Raw genomic sequence first — 13,900 nt, 5'->3', positions numbered from 1 at the left:
GATGATGATGATGATAAATATAAATTGATGTATTCTACAATGATTTATTTTTATGCATGCCGATGCAACCAGTGTTGAAATTTCCTTTGGAAAGTGATTTTCATGATAAGGAAATTTCCAAATAAATTTTTATTTAAGTTGGAAGTGTGATAAAATTAAGTGTTCATAAAAAATTATTTATTTTTTAAATTTATTTGTAATTACAAAAATTAAAATCAAAATAGAATTAAAATAATTAATATTTTATAAATTTAATTTACAATGTTTTTATAAAATCAAAACAAAAAAAAAATATTTTTAAACACAATTTATCTAAACAAATTTTCTAATTTTTTTTTTATAAAAAAAAAAAAACAACTTGTTAAACATTGTTATTTTTATAAAATATTAAAAGATAGTTTTTTTTTTCTTATACTTAAAATACTGTTTTGTCTTTGGAATTGCAAGAAATTACCTATATTTGGATCCTTTAAAAGGAAAGAAATTGGAAAGGAAAAATAGAAAAAAATATTAAAAAAAAAGGAATATATATATATATATATATTGCTCCAACTTGTATAGAAAAGTTTCAAAAATATAATATTTCAATCTTGTAGTTTTTAAATAAAATTTTTTATTTTTTCAATTCTTGTTTACACATTTTTTTGCAAAAGATTTTCCTCAAGAAGAAGAGATTAAGTAAAAAATACTCAAAATTCAAAGAAGAATCATTTTATAAGAAACCAAAGCATAAGAAATATTCAAATAAAAAATATCAAAAAATTTCAAAGAAAGTAGATAAAGAAGATGTTAAATGTTTCAAATGTGGCAAGAAGGGACATACAACCCCAAATTGCAAAATCAAAGAAATAATTGCCTACCTAGATATAGGAAAACGCCTCAAACAACAAATGATTAATCTTATCAAAACAAAGTCACAATCAGATTCATCTAGTCAAACCTCGGTAGAATCATCTATTGACGATCAGCTTCTTCTAATAGAAGATAGCTCTTCCAACGAGTCAAACAAGTCTTCCTCACAATCATCTTGTGATTGTGTAGAAAATTGTCTTTATCATATCAAACAAGTAAATGTAATAACTAGTGAACAAAACTTCTTAATGGAGTTAATTAACAAACTTCCCGATCAAAATCTTCAAAGAGAATACTTAAAAAAAATAATTGGAAATTCAAAAACAAAGTAATGAAAAAATCATAGAAAATACAAATCAATACAACCTAAAAACTGTTTTAGATCAATTTTTTGTGCCTAAACCTGTAGGAATTCAAGATCTTCAAAATGAAATAAGTCAAATAAAACTTCATATTAATAAGAGGCAAAACCAAAATCAAGATATAGAAACAAGACTTCAAATGTTGGAACATGCAAAACACTAAACTATAGAAATTATAGAAAATGATCAATTAGAAGAAGGAGAATCTTCTCAATTGTTTGTAAATATTATAACAAGAATGATTACTAAAAAATGGCATATCAAAGTAAAACTTTTTATTAAACCTGATTTCTCAAAAGAATGATTACTCCTTCATAAGGCGTGATGTTATCATTGATAATTGATGAATATTTATACACAAATAACATTAAGGGGGTGAACGTAAACTATTACTCTAATTCAAACACCATCTCCAACTCTAATTCAAATTAATAATAACATTTTACTTAAGCTAAACTAATAATAGTTAAATATTAATATTTTAATTAAAGACGAACATTAACTTTCACTACCATAGTCATCATATCTTTGATTTTTCTTGGTCAAAATTGATATATATTTTAGGCTTTAGTAATATTATAATAGAGATTAACAGTGAAGAAATAAGTGTTGTTGCTTAGGATCAACATTGTTTAGTTGTTTATAATCGAAATAACTAACTATTTGCTATAGGTTAATGTAGGTATAATTTTTAGATTTGGTTTCATTATTTAAATTTTTGTTGATATATCATGAGTCATCTGATGAACCCTTATGCTAATCTTGTACCTTCATAATTCAATCAACATAAGTCAATTTCCTCAAAGAATTTAATAGAAAATATTTGTCGAAAATATTGTGACGATCTTGAACAATGTTGGCTAAGATACAAGGGGTGGCTAGATGATAATCCACCACATAATATAGAACTTTAGGATATTTTGCATATTTTCATAAGGGTTGGGTTTAACTCCCTCAATCTCATCAATTTCTTTTGGTCAATTTCATGATAAAATACCAGAGGAGTGTTACGAGTTTTGAAAGCTTTTGCAGGAGGAAAGAATAACGCCTTCTTCGATTGTATATCAATAACAATTCTTAATTGTGACAGTGGGGGTATGCATGTAAATTCAGAAAACCATAGAAGGCCGGCCCACAGTCTATTGGCAGAGCAAAGCTTAGGCCCTATCTCATGGAAGTGGTAAAATGTCTGGGAACTCCTTTGAGTGATTACGCTCCTGTCATTGCTACCATTTTCAAAAATGAATCTGATGCCCTACAGCATAATCATCATAACAGTGGTTCAGGGGAACATTTCGTGAGTTTCTCATAGTTTTTGATTTCATCATCGCTATTAAATTTACGTTTCTAATAAACTTGTCATAGTAGTTCTATCTTGTGTGAGTTATTGACTGTGAAAAAAGGTCTAATGGGTGCAAATTCAATCATGTTTTCAGATTATATCTTTTAATTGTCATACTAATTGAGAAGGCAACACATTTTAACATTGTGTATTAGCTCGTTCTCAATTATAGTTCTGAATAATTGAAATTAAACATCTTTGATAGGAAATCACCTTTTTTTTTTTTTTTTGATCAAGTGGCTAAAGTGTTCTAAGATGATGTTGTCTGTCCTCAAGAAGTTGGCCCATCTGAGATGAATATTTGAAGTCACTGATCAACAATGATGTTTCTCAAACCAAGAAGAATGAAACTTTTACAGATGGTAATCATTTGAATAAATTAGATCAATGTTGTACTAAAAGGGTTGTTATAGAATCTGCTGACAAACCTGTCAAAATATGCCAGACAAAAAGGAGTGGGAAAACTCATTTTTTTGGTGAATCCAGATGAAGGCTATGACTGTTGTTGGCTTGGTAGGTTGAAAACAGCTAATCGAACAAAAAACAATTAGAGAAATATCATCAATACGAACAAATCCTTAAAAAGGAGTACGAGCAAAAGTAATTTGAGGACTAAGATGCAAAAAAAGTCCAGTACTAAGGTATAGTTAATTTGAGAATGATTTTGTGTATTCTTTTTGTGTTTGGTATAGCTAAATTCTTTTTCTCCCTCATGCACACATACACACACATCCCTCTTCTCTCTTTCTCTCCCTCTCTCTCTCACATTTTGCAAAGTGACCTTATTGGTCACAGAGTAAACACTTGCTAATGTAGGGACAATGTTGTGAGGTGAAAATTTTGGTTGACGAGTTGGTGAAGAGGCCGTGTTTGCGAATAATGATCGACAATTTTTGTTGGTAGTTGGTAGATAGGATGAACGGTTTGGCATTCAGCTTCTAGGTGAATTATAAAATGATTTTTGTGTGAGATTGGTAGAAGTAGGCATGTTGGAGAGATTTGCCTTCTTTTGTGCTTCATACTTAAGATGTGCTTCAAAATTGATGACCTTGTCATGCAAGTAATCAAATGTAAAAAGGCTTTCACAAACTCCCATGATCGACCAAGCAGAGGTCCTTGTACATAGTCTTCATCAAGACAACCAAGGATCCTCAATGTATTAGAACCTCATTGTCTACTGAAACATTACGCATACTAAATTCATCAACTATGATTTTTGCATATTGCATGTAATCAATGATTCAGTGTCTTTGTTGAGGAGACAAAGATTCTCCTTCAATTGTGTGAGTCCCCCTCGAGAGAGTTTGGCATAAGTGTTCACTAAAATGTTCCAAGCTTCATGAGATGTTCTTGATGAAGCAACAAAGAGAACAAGATTAGGAGAAATAAAGTTAGCAATGGCATTGAGAATTAATTGGTCTTGTCGAACCCAAAAGGAATGGTTTTGAATTTGGACTTTTGCCATTAATGGTAGTGATAGTTGAAGAGGTACGGTTCCGTCAATGAATCCCATAAGATCATATCCTATTAGAATGACATGAAAGAGGAGGTGAATTTGATAGATATTTGAGTGGTGGTATTAATAAAGATAAAGGGAGGAATTGTGGTCAAAGAGATTGATGATGGTAGAAGAGTTTGTGGATATAGAAGTGTTTTGGGCACTGACAATATTCGAAAGATTGGAGGGTTATACTCGAGAGAGTTTCTAGGAGCTCTAATACCATATGAAGTTTGAGACATAAGCAAGGCTCCTAATAACATATGAAGTTTGAGAGAGAAGCAAGAATCGAGGAAAAATGACTCCCCAATTTTTTATTGAGAGAGAAGATTATAATATTCAAGATCAATTGACTTGAAGAGGAAAAGAATAATTCTCTAACCACTAATTTCCTAAAATATAGGAATTTCTAAAGAATAAAATCTTTACAAAATATTGACAACTAGCAAGAGAAGATATTTTGTTAAAATATAAAAACTACCCAAAAATAAAATATTTATAGTGTTATAAAATATGAGATTTTATCAAATTATGAGAACTTGTGGATGATCATTCATAATCGTGGCTTTCTATAAAAAAAAATGGGTGACCTCTAATGATACTTGATTCAGTTTTCTTCCATTCTACTTTTCTTTGAGGATTTTTGTTTATTTTCTCTTCTTTCTTTTTCTCATTCTTTTATTTTACATGTTATCAACATGATGCTCTAAGCATGTAGAAAAATATAAGAATGTTCGAGATAGAAAAAGAGAAGAATTCATCTATAAAATTTCTTGTAGGTATGTAGCCTTATTTTCTTGAAATGAAATATGAAAAGTAGTATGCATTGTATTCTATTATTATAATTTTCATTTACTTTATCTCATGGCTAGAAGCTGTGTAAATCATATTTCATATAATCAAGTCAAAAACTTGTAATTGTATATATGTTAATTATTTAATAACTAGAAGTTATATAGAAAAATTTTCATAACTAGAAGTTATGAAAAATATAAACAATCCTCATAACAAGAAGTTATAGGGTAAATTACAAATATATAGTCGGAAGCCATGTATATGATCTCTAATTACTTTTTAATTATATTATTTAACTAGAAGTTATATAAAACAACATTATATGGCCAAAAGATATATAATGAATAGTTCATAGCTTGAAACTATATACAAATCTACACAATGAATAATTCATAGCTTGAAGCTATGCACAAATCCAAAATTACAAATACATAGCCAAAAGTTATGTATATAACTCCTAATTATTTGTTTTTAATTATACAATATAATTGGAAGTTATACCAAATCATATTATATAGCCAGAAGTTACAAAATGGATAGGTCATAGCCTAAAACTATGTACAAATCTATATAATGAATACATTAAAGATTGAAGTTATGCACAAATCTACATGATGAATAGTTCATAACCTGAAACTATGCATAAATTTACAAAAAAAAAAAAAAAAAAATAGTTGATAGTCTAAAGCTATGTACAAATTTGTATATTTTCTTGTTTGATAAAATAATCATAGCCTGAAGTTATGAAATATATTAACCTTTAATTTCTTTTAATTATATGGTGTAATTGGAAGTTATACATGAATAGTTCATAACTTGAAGCTATGCACAAATTTATATAAAAAAAGAAATAGTTCATAACCTGAATTTATATACAAATTTGCATATTTTCTTGTTTTGACAAAATAATCATAACTTGAAGTTATGAAAAATATTGACTTTTAATTTTTATTTCATATTCACGCATTTTTCATAATTAGGAATTATTGAAACAATTTTTATTAACAATTGTTTCATAGCCAGAAGTTATGCATACAATTTCTAATTCTCTTGTATAACCAGAAGTTATATAAAACAAAATTGTCAATGAACAACTATGTAACTAGAAGATACATAATTTTTTTAAATTTTGTTGTATATCCAGAAGTTATATCATAACATAATTGTAAGTTGCTTAATGTTATTGTAACATTACTCAAATTTTAATTATTCATAGCCTGAAGCTATGAAGAAAAAGTAAGTAAATTAATAATTGTTAAAACTCGTATAGCTAGAAGCTATATGAAAAAAATATTTTATTATAAACTTATATGATATAGCTAGGAGTAATATAAATATTATTATTAAAAACCTAAAGTTATGAAAATGAAAAAATTAATATTCTTTGTACTAATCAAAGGTTATGCAAAAGTTGTTAATATGTACTTTCTTATAACTAGAAGTTATAAAGAACAAAATTGTTAACTAATAATTTTTGTAAAACTTTATGAAATTCATAGAACAAAAAGTTATAATGAAATATATTATAGTTTGAAGCTATGATAACAAGCATATAGATAATATTTAAATATTATCAAAAGATTAATATTTTGTATATCAAGCTATACAAATAGGTAAGTGCTTGATAATTGTTTTATGAACTCCTATTATTAGAAGTTATACTGTCATTAATAGAAATATTTACATATAAATTTGCAATTTTTGGGTTGCATGAAAGTATAATATTTATACTTAATATTCTTGTGTTAGAGGTGATTTTTTTTTTTTTAATGCTAGTTGTTTAATACACAATACTCTTTTGATATAATACTTGAGATTAATCTTAATATTTATTTTTCAATATTTAATGTAAAATGTGGTTGTTTTATATAAAAAGTTGAGATTTTTGGATAACATCTTTTATTTGGATTTACTTGTTGAGAATTTAATAATGAAATTATATGTTGAAAATTTTGATTATTTGTTTTGGATACATGTGAAATATATGACTTGGTCATATGATTAATAATTTGATTTTGCATGTCAATTTTCTTTAAGATATGTTTTTATGATTGAAAATTTTTGAGTTATATAAAATAATATATATTATTGTATGTTGTCACATATGGTATTTTTATTAATGTAATATTTTCATTATTCAACAATAATTTTCAAATTACCGTAGGTTCAACTATTGTTTTTAATATATTTTGATCTATCTTTACATATATATTTAGATGGATTTGTAGTGTTTGACTTAAAGTTTTGAGACAACAAGATGGCTTGAATCATGATATATTCTCTTGAAATTTTGATCTATGAATTAATTTTTGCACATTGATTTAGATCATAATAATATTTGAATAAAATTATGGATCTATCATTACAATTAGTTTGATTATTGAAATACTTCCTAGTTATTTCATGTATAAATTGCTCCACACTTATAAAATCAAATGTGTGAGATATTTAAGAAATATATAACTTTAAATTTTCTTTTCTATATTTTTTGTGATGTTATATATGTCCGTGTTGCTTTTATAGAACTTGTATCAATGACTAGTATTTTTATTTTTATTTTAACTCTTTTTCTATAATAATATTTCGTCAACTCTATAAGGGTGAGGTCTTTATGACTTTTTGTTTTGATGAAACTTTTATTTCATTAATTGTACAACATTGATGACAAACAATGTTAATACTATGTCAGGTGATAGAAAGCTGATTAAAATCTTTGGAAGAGTTTATATCATGTCACTAGTAGTAATTGATTCCATGTGAATGACACTTTATACTATGCTAGATCTAGAAGAATCTAGTAAAACCAACTTGGTCCCCCGGAGTAAATGATGAAACATTAATTCATTGTAAAAGCATATGAACATATAGTACAAAAACTAGAAGTTTTTATCTAGTGACTAGTCTATTTGTACACTTGAAATGTAGAATGATATGTTATGCAGATTATCATTTTAATGAGACAATTTTCCCATCGTTAGGAGGAGAAGAGTTAGTTCCAGAACAACGACGTGAAATTATTTTGAATGCATTGACTTTGACTCATCTAGATTTTTGTACTAATCAATGTGAACTAGAAGTTCAAAAGATTATTCATTTGCAAGAACTTGCGAATTAACTACCAAATGTTTTCATTAATGTAAAGAAAGTGAGAAAATCATTTTCACTAATCGAGAATATTCTAGTACGAATTGATGTCCTTGAAAAACAATTAAATAACCAGTTGATGTCCCTAAAGGACAATTAAATAATGAGTCTAAGGCACACTTGAAGCGTGATAGATCCTAAAGAGGCAAACACATTCCCCAAAGAGGAAAACACAAGGAAAGATATATGAAAGGTGGCACTCTTGAATAAGTTGCATATAAAATGGGTTATTAAAATGATTGGTTAGTCTAAGCATCTCCTAAAGAGGCATAGTTTAAACAAATGGCCCTAGTTTAAGCATACCTGATATTGGTGAGATCTTAATTATCTACTTATATATGGAAAAAAATGCGATTGAAATATTCTCGTCATTGACAATATATTTTCTTTCCAAGTGACTATTGACATCATAAGAAATAATGAGGATCCCAAACCAGATACTATAGATGAATGCCAACATAGAAAAGATTTGCCAAAATGGAAAGAATATATCTTGACAAAATTAGACTCATTAGAAAAATGAGAAGTATTTGGACTTGTAGTCCAAACGCCTAAAGTTGTCAAGCTTGTTGGATATAAATGAGTATTTATAAGAAATTGCAATGGGAAAAATGAAATCATGAGACATAAAGCATATATGACTCATAGTTCAAGGTTTCCTACAGAGACTTGATATTGATTACAAGAAAACATATTCTCCTATGATGGACGCAACCATATTTAGATATCTAATTTGTTTAACAATCTCAGAAGGACTGGATTTGCATCTCATAGATGTTGTTACTACATATTTATATGGATTTTTAAATAATGACATATATATGAAACTCCCTAAAGGATTTCAAATGCCTGAAGCAATTAATTCAAAACATTGTAGCATATACTCAATTAAGCTACAATGATCCTTGTATCGATTAAGCAATTCAACGGCATGTGGTATAATCATTTCAATGAATATTTAAAAAGGGAAGTATGTATGTATTACATTTTTTGTCTATGCATATTAATTATGTTGAATATTTGCAATTATTATAGTATATGTGGAATATTTGAATTTTTTTGGAACTCCTGAAGAGCTTACAAGAATAGTTGACTATTTGAAAAATAAATTTTAAATAAAAGATCCTAGAAAATAAAATTTTTTTCCTTTAGCCAGTAGATTGATTAGCTTTTCAAATGAAATATTAGTTTATTAGTCAATATATACAAAGAAAGTCTTGAAGCACTTTCATATGGATAAATTGCATTCAATAAGTTCTCCTATAGTTGTTCATTCACTTGAAGTGAACAAGGACTTGTTTCATCCTAAAAAAGATAATGAAGAACTACTTGGTCTAGAAGTACCAGATTACAATGTAATTAGAGTACTTATGTATCTTAGAAAATCATATAAGAGCATTTTTTGTTAACTTACTTGCGAGATATATTTTTGTACTAACTCAAAGACATTGGAATAAAGTCAATCATGTATTATATTAACATAGGTCTATGTTATTTGAAAATACCAGAATCTCAATTGTGTAGATGTTAGTTATCTTTTAAACCCCCACAAAGCTCGATCTCAAATGAGGTATGTATTTATCTATGGTGGCACTACAATATTGTGGAGATCAATCAAGAAAATAATAGAAACATGTGGACTACCCTCCATCAAAGGTAATGCTACCAAGTTATATAATGTTGTATGCATTACACAAATTAATGAAGAAAGCATTAAGGGTGATAAAATTATCATATATTGCCCAAGTTCTTTTACATTCATTAGCTCTAGAAGAGTGATCAAAATGCTATTCAATGAGTAAGATCAAGTGATAATTTAACAAATTTATTCACAAAGGCATTGTCAATTGCAATACTCAAGAAGCTCATTGGAATATGTCAACTCAAAGATCTCCATGTTGCGCTACTAGAGAGAATATAATCATGTCAACATGAGGGGTAGTTAATTGATAAGAATATCACTACATTGTACTCTTTTTTCCTTCACCCAAGTTTTGTCCCACTAGATTTTACTGGCAAATTTTGTAATGAGGTAGTTATAGTAATCCAAAAGAATATTGTACACTTTTTCCTTTACTAGGGTTTTTCTCATAGGGTTTTTCCTAATAAGATTTTAATGAAACATAGCCTTATGATCATCGAAGGGGGAGTGTTATAAAATATGAGATTTTATTGGATTATGGGAACTTGTGGATGATCATTCATATTGATATATATCTCTTTGTGACTTCCTATAAAATGGGTGACCTATAATGAAAATTGATTTAATTTTCTTCCGTTTTACTTTTCTTTGAGGATTTATGTTTATTCTCTTTTTTTTCTCATTCTTTAATTTTACAATAGTAGAATATTTATTGAAATCATTAATTATTTATTTCTTTATTGGTTAACAAATCACTTCAACAATTAAGGTAAGCGACATTTCGTTCACTGTGGTGCATGAGACAACAACCACAAAAACTGTGATTAACTTGAGTTGTAGTAAAATCGTGGCTGGCACTAACATCATATTGAATCATATCAACATAAAATCGATGTACTCAAAAGACATTTCTTCATATTGGATCAATGCCCATGGAAGATTTAGCAAAGGGTTACAAGTTCGAATCATGGGACTGGAAAAAATGCTTTTTTATTTAATAAAACTTTATAAAAATGAATTTTAATTTTTATACTCAAGTCTAAAAGTAATTAGACAGCAACTTATTCAAATAACCATGCCATGATTTGTTTTCGTGGCCAAAAAGTATTGTTCCTCAACTTATATTTATTTTGGTGTTGGGAACACAAAGTTTTTGCTACAAAAGTGCTCTTCCTCCACTTATATCCACTTATATTTATCTATGTTTTGAGAACCTAAACACTTGCAACTCTCTTCGCAAGGTGAATCTAATCTGTCATAAATGAAGAGAACTGGAATTGGTTAGACATTTATTTAAACATACATTTTAGTTCTTCTATCTTTTCTTTTTTCTTAAATTCTGGGAAAACATTATAAATGATATTTATTAAATAAATAGTTGTTGAAATGTGTATAAAGTTAGATAGTAAATTTTGTTTTCCTTGTTGTATATATTATACTTATAGTGTTCATAAAATTAGAAATATTAATACAGTCATATTTTATCCATTTAATTTTTAAATATTGAGTAAAAAACATTTTTAAATTTTCAATTACATATATGTATGTATATTTTCTCACTATTATTTCTATTTCTAATAATATATAATTATATATCACAATTCAATTGAATGGCAATGGCAACCCAATATTGTTTTGATCATTGAATTGTAACCCAATATCATTTTTGGTTCAATGAGTGATTTGATTCTTGAAACATTATTAATGATTGCATAAATTTTATATAAATAAGAGAAATTGTGTTACAATCCTGAAAACCCTTATTAATAGTCCGATGAATATCATGTGCAATAGTCCGATGAATCCAATCCTCAAAACCCTTATTAATTGACTTACAACATAAGATTCACTACACGAGACATGCAATAAATATCATGTGCAAAATGGGCTCTAAAATAAAACAACTCTTTACGTCTATGGAGTTCTAAATCAATGGTTGCTCAGGAGTTCAGGCATTGGTCAAGGGAAGGTTCTACATTCGATGCTCTTCCATTAAAATTGACACAACGAACAAAAGCCGTCTTCGTTGGATCTGAGGTCTTTAAGTGGACATCATCAAGCACAATATTGTTGCATGAACTTTCGGTACCACAATTCAAAGACATCACCTCGTCTCCACTTGACGTCCCAATTATTCCGGTGTATGATACATCGCTTATTGCCACTGCACTGGTACCGGTCTTCAACATTTTAAGACAATGAGAAAAGAAGTCATCAGCAAAACATGTCTCAGACTCGATGGAATAAAATATAAAAAATTGGAAAGGGATCCACGCCTTACATTGTTTTTGCAGACGTTGTGAGGACAATAAAATTGATCAATGACAATTGGGTTGCGGACATGGTCAAACATAATGTCTTCATATGTTATTTTCTTGACTTCTCCCTGCCCTCCCTGTAGGACACAAAATTATAAAAAATTTGTGCTTTCAGTTCTGAGTTGCCAACTAAGAACTATGCTGTAATAAGTAATAACCACCTGCCATGTCTTGATCCTAATTCCAGTAGTGTTGGTTCCTGTAAAATTACAACTTCGCACATGTACTTCTGACACCGTGTCGAAGTCACCTGATCCAGGATCTCCCAGTGATCCAATGCTGCGAAAATGTGAATTTTAGTTCTTATTTTTCTCTTCATTATTCTAAAATTTGAATACATGTATTCCACTTACCTAATACCATGGCCAGGTCCACATGTGACGCCGGTTATATTGATAAAGGAACATCTTGCACTAATAGCAATGCAGTCATCACCTACATTATACAAATTATAATGATGGTGATTGTTGTAATACTAGTGATGATGTCAAACAAGCAAATATGGATAAAATGAAAGAGAACAAAAAAAGACAAAAAAAAACCTTAAGGTGGGCTAGGGTGGAGTTGGAAGGGGAAGATGAAAGATATAAATGAAAGCGATCAAGTTCATAGCATACAAGAAAAGGCATGTAGTTGGAGGGCTAAAACAAATCTAAAAAAAGTACCTGTTCCAATTTTGGAGTTCTGGACTTGAACATGGTTTGAGCTAGCAATGTCGATACCATCCGTGTTAGGGGAATCTTCAGGTGCAGTTATAGTGATGCTATTGATGTTTGCTCCATCACATTTTGTCAAAATGATATGGGCCTTTTGGGGATTGATATGTGTCAATCCTTGAAGTACTAGGTCCGGGCAAGTATAGGATTTTGATTTCAATATGACATTTTCTATCCGAGCAAAAGCGATTGAAAAATAATGAAAACGTTTTCTACTTACAGCTACTCCCGTTCGGTCTTGCCATGAACCTGCCCCTTGGCCATCTATAGTTCCACTTCCGGTCAAAGTAAGCCCCTTCACATATGAGAAGAGGATCCAATGATTGTTGTCAAATAGGGATTTATTGGTGCTTGCTATAATTTTTCCTGCTACCTGTGGAGAGAAATCAATGAAAAATGAAAAGGCCAATCTCCATCGATTACCTTCCAATTCAGGTTTTGAATTCTGTCGAATGCTATATTAATTTGAATAAAACATTGCTTAGTCCTCCATATTTTCAACAAATTAATCACCTGAAATTCGATAGAAGTGGGGACACATGGACCCGAAAATTCGATAGGATTCAATAAGAATGTCCTCGCTGGTACATTAAGGGTAGCACGCTGTTGTTGAACGTTGCAGGCTTCATTCCATGCCTTCAGAAATGCCTGGACATACAAGGCACATAAATGATATCTTATTCTCTCATCTTGTGGGGGTAACTGACAATTAATATTTCGATTTTTCCTAAAATGTTTGATATAACTTTTGCTTTGTTTTCATTATTTTCCGAAATTGTTGTTATGGTCTCTATCTTATTCATAATAATAATAATAATAATAATTTTTGAATGGGTCGAGCATGATATACATGGAAGAGTAGAATGGATGTCTTAAAAAAATTTTAAGTTGTGAAGTGTGGTATGCGTGGATGATATTTCCATGAGGATCAACCTATATAAGGAGAATGGCAAAAATTTCCTGATTGACATTTGCTATTTCCTTAATTTCATGTTTATAAGGTATTTAACACATTCCTGTCTACCCATTTACCAGTTTTTGAAATCATTAACTCTTTATTTCAAAGTTTGAAGGAAACAAATTGGAAAGGAAAAATGGAAAAAAATAACAAAAAAAGGACAATATATATATATATATATATATATATTTGAAATCACTAGGACATAATTTCATGTTTATAAGGTATTTATTTATTTATTTAACACATATTAGGTTGGGTTGAGCTCCACCC

Source organism: Vitis riparia, chromosome 9 (assembly GCF_004353265.1).
Source record: "Vitis riparia cultivar Riparia Gloire de Montpellier isolate 1030 chromosome 9, EGFV_Vit.rip_1.0, whole genome shotgun sequence".
NCBI lineage: Eukaryota > Viridiplantae > Streptophyta > Magnoliopsida > Vitales > Vitaceae > Vitis > Vitis riparia.
The sequence above is the reverse complement of the archived record's forward strand: the minus strand, read 5'-3'. Positions refer to the sequence as shown.